Raw genomic sequence first — 16,882 nt, 5'->3', positions numbered from 1 at the left:
TGGGAATGTGGGTGTGAAAGATTTAGCTATTATACTTATATAAGTTTTGTTAAATATGATAAAGATAATAAATTGGGAATGTGGGTGTGAAAGATTTAGCTATTATACTATATAAGTTTTGTTAAATATGATAAAGATAATAAATTGGAAGGTGGGTGTGAAAGATTTAGCTATTATACTTATATAAGTTTTGTTAAATATGATAAAGATAATAAATTGGGAAGGTGCCAAAGATTTCATAGGATATTTTAATATAGTGATTTTTTTTAATATTTTTATTTTTATAAAGGTAATGGTTTTGGAAAGTGATAAAGTATTATGTGAATATGAAATGATTATAAATGAATGAGTTACTTAACTTAGTTGAATTTCAAAAAATATATCTAATATGAAATAACTTTTTAATTATATTTTTAAATCATCACTTTTTAATTATATTTTTAAAGATGATTTAAAATAATTATATTTTTAAATATTTAATAATTAATTATTTTTATGTAATATTTTTAAATTATATATAATTTATAGTTTGTTAAGTAATTGACAATCATTATGTTATGAAGTATTATGTAAATCATGAGATTCAAAGTTCAAATCCCTAAAATTAAATTAACATAAAATATATATAAATGATTTTTATTTAAATTTGAAATAATTAAAAAAAATATTATTTATATTATTTTTCCTTTTTTAATATATTAAATATCTAATCATAATTATAATACTATTTTTTTGAAAAATCTCATTTTGTTCTATAAAACTAAAATGATATAATATTTTGAATTTTAAAATTGTAAATTATAAAATGATTAATTCATAAATGGGGTAGTCTAACTTATATATAAAAAAATAAATTCACTAGAATTCACCAAAAAAGCAATACAATTTCAAGATTTTTTGCTATTTAAAATATATTTTTGAATACATAAATGGATTCAACACCCTTTAAAAAAAAATTGTCATTTAAAATATATTTTTTGAATGAGCAAATAGATTTAGCACCCTTGAAAACCCTTGGGGCACTAAAATTATACAGATTAAATAATTCAAACTCAAATTTTTAAAAATCTTTATTAGATTTTGATTAGAATTAACCAGAAAAAAATTGTTATGAAAATGTCATTTTGTCTATAAATTACACTAGGTCTTTATAAAATATTCATCTATTGTTATATTTAGAAATGTAATTACCTTATATTTCATTTCCTTAATCTAGTTCCATATTAAAAATAAGTTTAATGAGTTACTTCAATTGGAAGTTGTTAGTAATAGTAAATATTATATTTCATTTTCTTAATCTAATTCTATATTAAAAATAAGTTTAATGAGTTACTATCAATTGGAAATTGTTAGTAATAGTAAATATTTGACTAGATTAATATTAACATGATCAAATATATAGTTTAAAACTTCGAACCAATTAATTTATCAAAATGATAATTTACAATTTAATAAAAATCAAACTATAGAGTTCAGGCTTTTGTGATCCATATCAAGTTTATGAGAGATTTTTCGGCAAAAATCACATGAGTGTGGTTCATCGTCAGGACCATTGGAGGCTCTGCTCAGACTATTTAACATGCTAAGCTAGATCTGTTTCTTCAACTTGTCCTGACGATGAATCACACTAGTTTGTTCGAAACACCTCGACAAATGGTATTCCATGTGATTTTCGCCAAAAAATCTCTCACAAATCCTCAAACTAATTATTGGTGAAAAATTACAGCCTTCATAATTAGAAAATAGAATAGGTTTAAATGGTACAAACAATAAATATTTGGATTGCTACCAGCATGTTTAAGGGGAGAGACAATTACATGAATCATAATATATTTTTTATAAAATGTATTTTGATTTGACTAGAGTAATGATGATAAATAATTATATAAATCACTTTTAAATTTATTTATATAAAAGTTAATATTATTTTGTTTTTAAAATTTACAATTTTTAAAGTTATAATATTATATTTAAAAAGAAAAAATAAAGTTAAAAATATGTTGAATAATTAGAATTAAATAATCTATAAAATTTTGGATCAATGGTGAAGGGGTTATTGCTTTAGAAAACACGAAGTGTGAAAAAATTGTGAGTGTATTTAAAAACATTAAACAAAAGTTGTAAAAACAATTGTAGTAAAATAATGAGTTTTTGAAATCAACTTACATAAAATTTTAATAAAAAAATATTAACTTAAAGGATAATAATTAATGTTGTATGGTAGAAAATGGCCAACAATATATATGTAATTATTAGGTCATTAATGAATAGGATTATATATGCCACTTATTTTTTAGTTTTTTAAGTGCTTTTGAAATTTTGAAGTGAAATCTTAATTTATCTTATTTAAACTAGTTTTTTTTATTATATATAAACACCCTAAAAAAACCTAAACCACTTTAATAAAACAAAAATTACCCATTAAAATTATAAAATCAAACCACTAATATATACTGTCGGCCCATAATAACCCAATAACTACATATATTGTTACCTACATAGCCATCAGAAAATTGGCAGCCAAATATACTCATGTCTAACGGTATTGGAGAAACAAAATGCCTCGTGAGTCATGACTCATGACCGACGTTTTGCAAATGTACTTTTTGGGTGTGTGTACTTGCATATTTGACGTCTGACTATCGGATTTCAGGGCGACTCGATGACTTATTATGGTGGGTCCGACTCAACGATAAAATCTTTTTTTATCTTCATCACATTCATTTTAATTAAAATAAATAAATTATTTTAAATGATTTTACTCATCAATCCATTATCTAATTTATTTTCAAAGTCTCTGCACGTGACTTAATTGCCTTTTGCTTTGCTTTCAAACCAAGCTTTACTACTCTCCAAATGCAAAATCTACAGTTTAGTAGGAAAGTAAATTGCTTATATAGTGATGTGTAGTTTACTATAAGTTTATTTGGACGAAGTTTGGAAGACCGTAGTTCAAATCTCATTGAGTACTCTGACCTGCTATAGTGGATGCTAGAGAATCAAATTCCCCACCCCACAGTGTTATAATAGCAGCTACGAAATGCTCGAGAATCAAATTCCCCACCCCACAGTGTTATAATAGCAGCTACGAAAAAAAATCGTACACAACTTATGTAATCACGAACCAATGGAGTGGCAGCTGCAAAACCATTCAAACAGTGTGAACTTATGTGGACTATATCTTGAATTCCAAGTAATTTCTAAGCTTGTGGACTATATCTTGAATTCCAAGTAATTTCTAAGCTTTAATCAATATTCTGTAGGACTAAATTAATGGTAACTGAATAAAACTTTCAATTGATTTATAAGGATTTTATGAGAAAGTTATATTGCATTAAGTTGATTATTTATTTTTATTTTGTGTGTTATAGTATTAAGTGAAGGTATGTTAGTTATTATTATAATAATTTAATAAAATTAAGGTAACTAAATTTACTTTAATTGAGAAGAATAAATTTTAAAATCTAACTAAGTTACAATGTTTTGCTAACCACGCTTCGAATTTCATAGGGATAAGTGAGATAATGAAAATTGAGCTTGGTTGCTTAAATTCATTGTCTAATTCCTATTAATATATATGTTATACAAATTTACAAATATTTATAATTAGAAAACACACTTTTAAATATAGTTAAACAATAATAGTGCTTTATAAATTTCATCACTTGCGAAGTAAAATAACAAAAAATATAAGCATATTTTAAAGTATACACCAATAGTCTAAATATATTATGCATGCTTTAAATATTATGATATATGACAACCAAGAACACTCTGTATTTAAAAACAATATTCTAAAAATGCTAAAGAAAGATGTGCTAAATATGATCAAATATGAATGTACAACCAATTGTTGTTTCAATTTTTTTTTGAAAATTTGAATCAGAAAATGACTTTAGAAGCCAAAAATATTAAATATATATACAAATGCAACTAAGAGCCATAAAAGAAACAAGGTGTTTGGTTTGAACCCTTTTGATAATATAATCTCAATCAAAGCTCTTTAAAAAGTGCACTAATTAATCCCATCGAAAAATGCAAAATCAGATTTTTTTTTTTAATTAACATTTCATTTTAAAAGTAATTATTTAAGTTTAGTGATAAAGTCAATAAATTTGGAAATGTATAAAATTTTATGTGAGTGTAGAAGATTTTAAAAGCCAACTTTTTTTTAATTATTTAATATTTATATAGGAAAAAATATATTTGAATTTTTTTATTTATTAATTCAACTAAGAGTTATTATCTTTTATAATATTGTATTAAATTATATGTAATTTTTATTATAATTTAAAAATATTTCATTTTATCTTATTTGCTTTATTTGTTTTATAATAAATATTTAATGATAAATATTTGTGTTTGGAGTAGTTCAATTGGCAATGGCCGTGGAAATGAAGTCTCACTCAAACTGAAGTTTTGGGTTTAAATCTTGTGCTATCCACTCGATCAAGGTGAGAAGTTGGATATGATGAAGATGTAGTTCTACGAAGATTACAAAAAGGAAAAAAGAAAAGAAAAAAAGATCATAATGAGAAGTTGGACATGATGAAAATGTAGTTCTACCAAGATTACAAAAAAAAAAAAATTAATACTAAATGTAATGATACTTTCTATTAAAAAACTTTATTTAAAAAAAAAATTAAAATAACACATTATTTTAAAAATATAAAAGAAAATCATGTTATAATATCAAATTTTATCATTCAATTCAATTTGATATTAATACAATGTATGAATTAAAACAAAATTAAAACCATATATTATTTTAAAATTAATATTAAAAAATATTTATAAAATTTGCATATATTATTTTTTTGAGATATTATAATTTTAAATTTTATTTTTATAATTCAATTTGATATATATTTTTTGGTAACCCACAACTCAACGACTAGTCTGATATGTAATTGCTATAAATTTTTGGGGGCTACTATATGTCCTCCTCCCCATAGCAGCAATCACAACATAGATTTGAATTTAGGATAACTCAATTTGATATCATACCATGTATCAATTTTAAGAAATTATCTCAATTATTTAGTGCTAATATTATTAAATATTTGATTAAATTAATGTTATTAAATATGCAATTTTGTTGAGATTTTCTGTTTTAATAAAATAGGCAAAAATCTCAGTAGGTGACAACAATCTGATTTGGTTGCTATATTAGCTCTATTTTGTTGGGAGTGAGTTAATGCATCCTATATTTGCTGTAGGAGGATTTATGAGGCAGTTAGATCCTCTTAGCTATAAAACAGGTGTCCAGACGGATTGGGTGGAGAGCGTGAGAGTTTGTGAGGAACTGAATTGTCATGTAATCTCCTGTTTGATAATAAAATTTTGCCGATGCCTATGTTTGGTGGACGTAGCCCAGATTGGTTGGGTGAACCACGTAAAACTCCTGTGTCTCTTATTTGATGTGTTTTATCTGCTGTTGCTTGTCTATTTTAATTAGCTGCACTGAATGCTCCAACAATTGGTATCAGAGCGAGTTGGAGGCGTTGAAACTATTGAGCAGACTGAAGGTGAAAGACATGGTGGCGATGGACATCTGCAGAGGTTAAAGGGTGGACCGGTGCTGAATAGCAAGTTGTTTTGAATATGAACCCTGCGTATACCAGCACGCTGACCAGAGAATGTTGCCGCAGCTCGTTTGAAACCAAATGAGCATTGTGAAGGCCGCATGTATAAGATTGCACTGCGTGGTTCTTAAATAATATGCGTGTGGCTGCGTATGCGTGGCTATGGGGTGTACCATCTGCAATTGTTGGGCTGCTTGTATTGTAGATAGAATATAAGAAAAGGCAATGCCCATTGATGAATTCGATTTTCACGTGAAGTCCATATCAAATATTGATCTCTGTTCCCACTTTATATCTCTTCACAGTCAGCACCATTCGAATTTCGCAGTGGATTTCAATGTAGTGATTCTAACCTATATCGAACAGGTCTGAATGATTCAGAGGACAGATACAAAGCAAGGCTGGTTGCAAAAGGGTTTTCTCAGAAAGCTGGCATAGACTTTCATGAGATATTTTCACCAGTTTTTAAAATTGTTTCAATTAGAATTGTGTTAGCGTTAGTTGCTTTGCTTGATTTAGAATTACAGCAACTAGATGTTAAGACTGCGTTTTTACATGGTGATTTAGATGAGGAAATTTATATGGAACAACCGCAAGGGTTTGTTCAGCATCGCAATAAGAAATTTGTCTGCAGGCTCAAGAAGTCATTGTATGGTCTGAAGCAGTCGCCTCGACAGTGGTACAAGAAATTTGATTCTTTCATGTTGAGTCAAAAATATATAAGAAGTGAATATGATCATTGTGTTTACTTTAAGCAATTAAGCAATGGCATGTTCATTATCTTAGTGTTGTATGTTGACGATATGCTTTTAGCGAGCAAAAGCATTGAATAAATCAACAGGTTAAAGACTCAGATGGCAAGGACATTTGATATGAAAGATCTAGGAGCAGCAAGACAGATTTGGGCATGGAGATTTTCAGAGACAGGAGCAATGGTAAGCTGTGGCTATCACAACAAAAGTATATTGAGAAAATACTTTTGAGGTTTGGTATGAAAAATGTGAAGCCTGTGTCAGTCCCTTTAGCTTCCCATTTTAAGCTTTCTTCCAGTTTATGTCCTAATACAGATGAAGAAAAGGATTATATGTCTCGAATTCCATATGCCAATGTAGTAGGATGTTTGATGTATGCGATGGTTTGTACTCGACCAGATATTTCACATGCAGTTGGGGTTGTCAGCAAGTATATGGCAAATCTGGGTAAAGAAACACTGGTCAACAGTGAAATGGTGCTTCGGTATTTGAGAGGCACAAGTAGTTATTATATTACTTACAATAAGAGTAGTGAATCTATTTGCGGGTATGTTGATTCTGATTTTGCAGGTGATTTGGATAAGAGAAGGTCAACTTCAGGGTATGTCTTTACTCTTGCAGGTGGAGCTATTAGTTGGATGTCAAAGCTACAAAACATTGTTGCTTTATCCACTACTGAAGCAGAATACATTGCTGCTTCGAATGCTTGCAAAGAGGCGGTTTGGTTGAAAGGTTTGCTTGGTGATTTGGTAGGTTACAGGACAACATCAGGTTACTTTGTGATAGTCAAAGTGCAATACATTTGGCTAGGAATTCGGCCTATCATAGTAAATCAAAGCATATTCCAATTAAGTACCATTTTGTAAGACAGATTATCACTGAAAGGGGAGTCTCTCTTGAAAAGGAGCATACAAAGGAAAATTGTGCAGACATGTTCACGAAACTAGTTTTGTTGGAGAAGCTGCGTTGGTGTTTGGCTTCTCTTGGCTTGCAGAAAAAATAAATAATAAAGAAACAGGGCATCAGGCTAATTGTTGTCAAGGTGGAGATTGTTGAGATTTTCTGTTTTAATAAAATAGGCAAAAATCTCAGTAGGTGACAACAATCTGATTTGGTTGCTATATTAGCTCTATTTTGTTGGGAGTGAGTTAATGCATCCTATATTTGCTGTAGGAGGATTTATGAGGCAGTTAGATCCTCTTAGCTATAAAACAGGTGTCCAGACGGATTGGGTGGAGAGCGTGAGAGTTTGTGAGGAACTGAATTGTCATGTAATCTCCTGTTTGATAATAAAATTTTGCCGATGCCTATGTTTGGTGGACGTAGCCCAGATTGGTTGGTGAACCACGTAAAACTCCTGTGTCTCGTATGTGATGTGTTTTTATCTGCTGTTGCTTGTCTATTTTAATTAGCTGCACTGAATGCTCCAACAAATTTAAATCTTTAAAATGTATTAATTTAAATAATTATTCTCAAGGAAGAGGTCAAAAAAGTAATTGTAAATATTTAATTAGTGCACTTAAACAAACTGAATAATATTATAAGTTTATATTTATTTATTTTGATTAAGCTATATATTATTATAAGTTATACATTTATTTATTTTGATTAAGCTATACACGAAGTGGATGTATTAATTTAAATAATTATTCTCAAGGAAGAGGTAAAAAAAGTAATTGTAAATATTTAATTAGTGCACTTAAACAAACTGAATAATATTATAAGTTATATATTTATTTATTTTGATTAAGCTATACATTATTATAAGTTATACATTTATTTATTTTGATTAAGCTATACACGAAGTGGTAATGATGAAAATCATGTATTTCTCACATGTTAGGTAATTAGGGTAGGTGGTTACCTATCCCTAACTACTTCCTTGAAGACTTATTCTCAAGGAAGAAGTCAAGAGAGTAATTGTAAATATTTAATTACGCATTTAAACAAATTGAATAATATGCTAAGATACATTTATTTATTTTGATTAAAATACACACGAAGTGAATGCCCTAATGATGACAGTCATGTACTTCTCACATGTCAGGTACTTAGGGTAGGTGATTACCTATCCTAACTACTTCCTTGGAGAGTTATTCTCAAGGAAGAGGTCAAGAGAGTAATTGTAAATATTTAATTACCTTTGTTAAACAAACTGAATAATATCATAAGTTATACATTTATTTATTTTGATTTATTCTCAAGGAAGAGGTCAAGAGAGTAATTGTAAATATTTAATTACCTTTGTTAAACAAACTGAATAATATCATAAGTTATACATTCATTTATTTTGATTAAGCTATACACGAAGTGAATGTCTTAATGATGACAATCATGTACTTCTCACATGTCACGTAGTTAGGGTAGCCGGTTACCTATCCCTAACTACTTCCTTGAAGATTTACTCTCAAGAAAGAGGTCAAAAGAATAATTGTAAATATTTAATTACTGCAGTTAAACAAACTGAATAATATTATAAGTTATACATTTGTTTATTTTGATTAAGCTATGTGAATGCCCTAATGATGACAATCATGTATTTCTCACATGTCAAGTTATACATTTATTTATTTTGATTAAGCTATGTGAATGTCCTAATATCCCTAACTACTTTCTTGAAGATTTATTATCAAGGAAGAGGTCAAGAGAGTAATTGTAAATATTTAATTACTACAATTAAACACTGAATAATATTATAAGTTATACATTTATTTATTTTGATGTATTTCTCACATGTCAAGTAGTTAGGGTAGGTTGTTACCTATCCCTAACTACTTCCTTGAAGATTTATTCTCAAGGAAGAGATCAAGAGAGTAATTGTAAATATTTAATTAATGTAGTTAAACAAACTGAATAATATTATAAGTTATACATTTATTTATTGTGATTAAGATATACACGAAGTGAATGTCGTAATGATGACAATCATGCATTTCATGTCAGAGAGTTAGGGTAGGCCCTTACGTATCCCTAAATACTTCCTTGGAGATTTATTCTCAAGGAAGAGGTCAAGAGAGTAATTGCAAATATTTAATTACTGCAGTTAAAAAAACTGACTAATATTATAAGTTATACATTTATTTATTTTGATTAAGCTATACACGAAGTGAATGTCGTAATGATGAAAATCATGTATTTTTCACATGTCAAGTAGTTAGGGTAGGTAGTTACCTATCTTTAACTACTTCCTTAAAGATTTATTATCAAGGAAGAGGTCAAGAGAGTAATTATAAATATCAAATTACTATAGTTAAACAAACTGAATAATATTATAAGTTATACATTTATTTATTTTGATTAAGCTGTACACGAAGTCAATTTCCTAATGATGACAATCATGTATTTCTCACATGTCAGGTAGTTAGGGTAGGCGGTTACCTATCCCTAACTACTTCCTTGAAGATTTATTATCAAGGAAGATATCAAGAGAGAAATTGTAAATATTTCTCACATGTCAGGTAGTTAGGGTAGGTGGTTACCTATCCCTAACTACTTCCTTGAAGACTTATTCTCAACGAAGATGTCAAGAGAGTAGTTGTAAATATTTAATTACTGCAGTTAAACAAACTCAATAATATTATAAGTTATACATTTATTTATTTTGATTATGCTATACATGAAGTGAATGTCATAATGATGACAATCATGTATTTCTCACATTTGAGGTAGTTAGGGTAGGCGGTTATCTATCCCTAACTACTTCCTTGAAGATTTATTTTCAAGAGGTCAAGAGAGTAATTGTAAATATTTAATTACTGCAGTTAAACAAACTGAATAATATTATAAGTTATACATTTATTTATTTTGATTAAGCTATACACAAAGTGAATGTCGTAATGATGACAATCATGTATTTCTCACATGTCAGGTAGTTAGGGTAGGCGGTTACCTATCCCTAACTACTTAAAGATTTATTCTCAAAGAAGAGGTCAAGAGAGTAATTGTAAATATTTAATTACTGTAGTTAGACAAACTGGATAATATTATAAGTTATACATTTATTTATTTTGATTAAGCTATACACGAAGTGAATGTCGTAATGATGACAATCATGTATTTCTCACATGTCAGGTAGTTAGGGTAGGCGGTTACCTATCCCTAACTACTTCCTTGAAGATTTATTCTCAAGGAAGAATTCAAGAGGGTATGCGTACCTGAGATCAAGAAAATAAAGGATGAACTGAGAACGAGAATATCGTGCTGATATATTAGACAGGTTCATGAAGCTAAGTCTGTTAGGACCAGATAGCTGTGGCATGTTAAGATTGATAGTCTTAAAGAAAATATCTTGCGTGTGAGGAACAACTCGAGGGGAGACTTAGGATGTAGTAGCTAGTCTCATGGTTGGGAGAAAAATTGGCAAATTATAGTCAAACCGGGACTAAGCAACCGACAGTAATTGTTACAAAATTCATATAAGAATCACTTCTTCCTGAAAGTTAAACGTTCTATTGAATAAAAGACATGTATTCTGCTTGAAGAAGTTAAATGTACTGGTGTATGCGAGACATATATTATGACCGAAGATATTAAATGTGTTAGTTTGGTAAAGGCCTAACTTCTTTCATTATAAGTACATGAGCATTATGCTAATAGCTTAATTGAGGAAATTTCATAAACAAATAACAACCATAAACAGAAAAATAGTCAACATTTAGGAAGGTCTATTGCTAAAACTGCATAGTCGGTATAATCTTTTAAAGAAGTAATAAACACGTAAGTAAGATTGAATTAGTTCCTAGAAGAAACTGAAATAAAGACCTTTGTGTTAAAATGGGTTACTGTTCTAGAAATTCAAAAGAATAATATACCAAACAACTGCTTACAGACAAACCCAAGTCCAAGAAAACAAACCTTCTCATTCGTAGTTCTATAACACATATAATGCTACGATTTGAAGAATCAGATAACTAAAAAGACCCAAATGACACACATCGGGGTAAAATCACTAAAAGAAATACAAGGCTACATAATTATTCAAAACTAGAATCATACAAGGTAATATTTTCCTTTTAAAAGAAAAATAGAACTAGAAATTGATAGTAGGAAGAAGCGTAAAGATTTCTTTCAACACAAAATGATAACTATTCAATAATCATTAAACTTGAACCAGAGAAGCAAACTGTAATGTCCCTTAATAATAAATAATAAATAATAAAAATAATAAATAATATAATATAATATTAAATAAATAATAAACAATAAATAAAAAAATAGTAATAGTAAATAAATAATAAATAATAATAAAATAATTTAATTACATGCTATAAATAAATATAAATAAGAATAAACAGAAAAATAGTAAAAAACAGTAAAGCTATAAAAAAATAAAAACAAAAGAAATAAAACAAGAATGCAATAAAAATCAGTAAAGCTATCAAAAAGTAAAAACAAAAGAATAAAACAAGAAAGCAGTAAAGTTGCATGTTGACACATGGAGTGTGTGCATGTGGTTCCCCTTCCAATGTTTGCTCTATTTAATAGATGGGGAGGAAGATGAGAGGCATTCCATCATTCCATGATTACCTCATCCATTCTCTTGGGAGAATAGTGTTGTGAGACAAAAGATTCCCTGGCAGTAGTATGTTGATTGAGGGCTCGGGGGTGGCCAGTTGTAGCAAGATTTTGTGCAAATGAGCCTACGATTGGGTGGAGAGTCGCCCCAAGACTTTGTTGCAGTTAGCAGAATTCAACTAGCGTTCCACAGGTAAGTTGTCTCTCCTCGCATTTTTTTTAATTTAATGTTAACTAGTTGATAAATTGCGTGTTGATTATAAACCGCTTGATTAATCTAATTAATTACGTGTTGTTATTTCGGGGCTGTTACACAAACCCCCAAACAAATGTGGGTCGCCTAGATATAAAGCAAACATCTGAGTAACACTCTATGGGAAAATCCTATTACGGAACTTATATAAACCAGAGAGTCAAAACGGAGTGATTACAACCTTCAATGGCGTAAACCCAAAACAAGAAAATTACCATGTAATTACGAGCTGATTTCAAACTCAACATTTCACAAAATAGGACGACAACTTTGTGTTTAGGTTATAATTTATAGCCTCATAGTTCTAATTACAAAATAAATCGAAATAAATAGTATTAGCCATTAATACATTAGAGGCTTCAAATGTAAATCATATTGAAGACAATTTAAGAAAATAGCAAGATAAAATCTCCCTCCCTTCAAATCTCACAATCCCAAGTCTTCCATAGTGCAAACTTTCAAAATTACTTGATGGCTAGATGGAGATACGAGTCTGCAACTTCCTATAATGGGGCAGGGACTCATTCTCTTGCGAGGCATTCTAGTCCAGAGGGAGGATGGAACCCTCTAGCATAACCTAAGCAAGAAGAACACATTCATTAAAACAGAATGAAAAATTAATACACAATTTAACATTATACTGAGAAAGAGGAAAGGAAGAAACATAAATTACCTGAGATGGATCGATGGGTTTAGTTGACTCCTTCGGGGTAGTAAGTGCCATTTCGACCCGAGAAGACCTAATAGCTGGGAAAACTGTCATGACGAAAATATGGAAGTAACAGAGAGAACCTTAGCATTAGCAGAGAAAGGAAAAGTAACCACCTGCATGAAATCCTGAATCCGAAGACCGGAGCTGGAAACTTCTGACGAATGTCAAGAAAAATGACAAAGATGTTCTGCAAAGAATTATCATAAGGGTTAAGGCCTCAATCTCCACCATTCGATGATGGCACCTTATGGAGAACTGTGGATGCGGATCCCTTCCTGAGGAGGTGGCCAAAAATTGTGAACTCAGAAGAGCCCAAAATGTAGGTCCTGCCAACTCTGGGGGGGTCAGGTTCATATAATTAGAGTAAGGTGAAGTCATAAACCATTAAATCTGAATGTGCCAGATAAAGGGCTTAGAAAACATAACCATGTAAATTAAAGTGAAATGCTTATGTAAATTAAAGCAAAATGCAATTGTTATAAATTTCATATGTACAGTTAAACATGTACTTAACAAATAAAATTCCGTAGGATAATTATGACAGGTGTAATAAATGAGAATCTTACACTCCATTATTACTATTACTTTAGAATATTATTTTTATCTGAGGTGATTTACTTGATGAATTTAATAAGGGTATGTGACAAGTGGTATCAAAGCACTCAGGTTGCAAAGCTGAGACCTCTGGAGAATGAATGAATAACAACATTTTTTATGTGCACAGAGAAAGAAAAGCAACCATCATGAGGAGGACTGGATTTACACCACACAGACCCGTGACAGGAACAGGACCAACATCCTTTCCATAAGCCAATTCCGAGGTGTGGGTATAGTTGGGGGAGGAGCCGCACAATACTAACACTTCCATTTTGGAAATTGTACAAGAACTAAAGGATGAGATGGCCAGGTTGCGAGCAGACAAGGAAAGGTTGATGCAAGAACAAGGGAAGATCATGAAGAGTTTGTCTGATAGACAAAATCAATGACAACTAATTTTCAGTCCTGAACACAGGAACATGACTGGCGATCAAGGATTTAGAAATGAGAATCTAGAAATAGAAGGCGACGAAGACAATCAAGAGGAAGGGTCCGACAATGTATCGGTCATAAAACATAGAAACGATAGAAAATTGAGTTACAAGGAGAAATTCGGAAAATAAAACCTCCCCTCTTTGATGGTGAACAGGAGGAGGCTGCTGAAGCCTGACTTATCAATATGAATAATTATTTTAAGTTGTATAAATACGATCACAATCTAAAGGCTAGCTTAGCCATCTATCAGATGCAAGGAAAAGCCACCTTATGGTGGAAGGAGGTGAAAACAGTACGTGGAGTAAATAAGCTGGAAGTAACTTGGGAAAAATTTCAAAAGTATTTTAAGGAAAAATATTTAACAAAAATATTTTACAATGAGAATGCGAAATATGAACATAAATCAGCCCAGATTCAAATTTCCAAGTGAGTCCAAGGAAAATGAGCAATCTAGTAGAACTAAAGTGGAAACAACAACTAGACCTACAGTACAGTGCTGGGGATGTGGAGGACCACGCTATGTCAAAAACTGTCTGTACAATAAGGGAACTGATCAAGCTGCGCAAATTCATGAATTATCAATTGTGGGAGAAGTGGTGAGGAGTATTCCTAAAATCAACGCTGCCCTCGAAGATCATCAGGTGGAATACCAACCAACCATGGTGGAATTTGAAGGTAAGATCTTCGACTGAACTATATCTATTTTGATTGATCCAGGAGCTACTTTGAGTTATATTAGTCCCAAAGTGGTTGAACAATGTTGCTTACAAGTTGTTAATTTTAAGAACCCTTGGTTAGTACAAGTCACCATGGGAGTAAAGAGAAGGGTGTTGGCTAAGGTCAGTAATTGCCCTCTAAAGCTATTAGGTCAACTTATTATGGCAGACTTGAATGTCTTTCCTTTAGGATCATATGATGTCCTAATAGGTATGGACTGGTTCGAGAAATGTTAGTCCCTCATTAACTGTAAAGACAAAACTATTAACTACATGGATGAAGAAGGAATAAGGTAGGAAATTCAGGGTATACAAAGACCACTGAAATAAGACCAGTAACAGCTTCTCAATTAGAAAAATGCATTAGAAAAGGATGTCAAATTTATGCAATATAGGTAGGGTATACTAATTCGAAGGAAAAATCTATTTCTTTGGAAAATATACCTGTGGTACAGAATTTTTTCGAACATATTTCCTTGCACCAAGTTTGTTTCTTTGTTCCTTTGGTATCAAGGCATAAAAGGTGGAACCAAAGACCCTAAGCTGCTTTACCAAAGGAATGTGGCCATACCACATTTCATAAGGAGTCATGTTTATAATAGCATTATATGGAAATCTATTCTTTACATACATAGCACATAAAACTGCATCATCCCAAAACAACAATTTTACATTCTTGAAAAACATCATGGAACGTACCATATTTAAGATTTTCTTGTTCATTCTTTTAACTACTCCTTTATGTTTGGGATTATAAGGCACAGTAGTTTGATGTTTGATCCCATGTTGGTGAAGATAGTTTTCAAATTCATTTGAAGTGGATTCTTTTCCATTATCAGTGGGAATAGAGCCAATATGAGATTGTGCATCATTTTCAATCCATGTATGAAAAAAGTTCATGAATGTTTGAAAAACATCAGATTTGTTATTCAATAAATAAACCCAACACATTCTGGTGCAGTCATCAATAAATGCCATCATATATTTATTTCCATTTGCAGAAGGAACATGCACTGGACTACATAAATATGAATGAAAGAGTTCAAGTTTTCTATGTGCTTTGGAATGTGAATAATGAAAATACTATTTTCTATGCTTTCCTAGAATACAAGCATCACATTGCTTAAGTTTCCTAGGAATTGTAGGCAAACCAGTAACACCAATTTTCTTCAACAAGTGAAGGATGTCATAGTTCAAGTGTCAAAATCTGGCATGCCATAAAGGACTTGATGGAAATGTACCTTCATCATAATGAGAATTGTATGATAAGTTTTGTGCATGAACATAGGTACCTTGCAGCTTCATAAGTCTTTCTTCTTCTATCCCTGTCATGACAAGTGAGTGATCTAATGCTTTTATGACCTCAACCTTGCCATCAAACATATGAATGGAGTGTCCTTACTAGTGGATGTGGACCGATGAAAACAAGTTTCTCCTTAGCTCCGGGAGATATAAAACATCATGTAGAAGAAAGTTTGGAAGACTAGGCAGTTTGAGCATGATTGTGTCAAGCCTTGATGGATTGACTTTTTATTTGTCTGCAAAGTATACTGCTCCATCAACATTGTCAGTAAATTCTTCAAAAAAATCTCTTCTAAAGGTCATGTGGCAAGTTTTGTTGAAAAATGTGCAACAAGAAATGCTAAAAACAAAAGTGCTAAAAATAGCAGTTTGGGTCCAGTGCTGGATTGGGCAACAGGGAATGAAAAATGGAAGTGCTAAAAATAGAAGTTCTATTTTTAGCAGTTCAGGATGGATTCTTATTTTAGTCAGTCCCTGGACTAAACATAGGAAGTAAAATTCGAATTTGATATCAACAACAGTTTGGAAATAAATTAATTAATTCATCTTGAGTTAATTAATTAAGGAAAATCAAACTTGAAGTCTATGTGAGGACATGCAATATTTCTCCTTTGATTGAGGAATTTAACCTTCAGTTAAAGAGATAAGGATGAGTTGTAATATTGAGTTGTAATTGGTTGACTTAGTTTAACTTAGTAAAGTCCAGTTAGATTAATTTAACAAGTTGTTAAATTAATGAGAGTTTAGTTAGTTAATGCTTGCATGCATGTAACTACTGTAATTCAGATAACTAAATATTCACTCATGGATAACTCATGCATGTCAGTTCAGTCAGAGACCCAGTTGAGATCAGATGGAGGGACAATGTACTATCAGTTGCTAGGATATTCCTTGCATGCAGAAGGAATATTATTCCTTATGGATTGCGCAACTGGACCTGAGGTTATAGTGAGTGTGATGAGGCCAATTCACACATGTGATATCATTGGACCCCAATCAAAACTGTGCAAGGAAAT

The sequence above is a fragment of the Pinus tabuliformis genome, chromosome 2_2, assembly GCF_031772625.1.
Source record: "Pinus tabuliformis cultivar Carrire ecotype Pingquan chromosome 2_2, CPIR1, whole genome shotgun sequence".
In the NCBI taxonomy this organism is placed as follows: Eukaryota; Viridiplantae; Streptophyta; class Pinopsida; order Pinales; family Pinaceae; genus Pinus; species Pinus tabuliformis.
The sequence above is the reverse complement of the archived record's forward strand: the minus strand, read 5'-3'. Positions refer to the sequence as shown.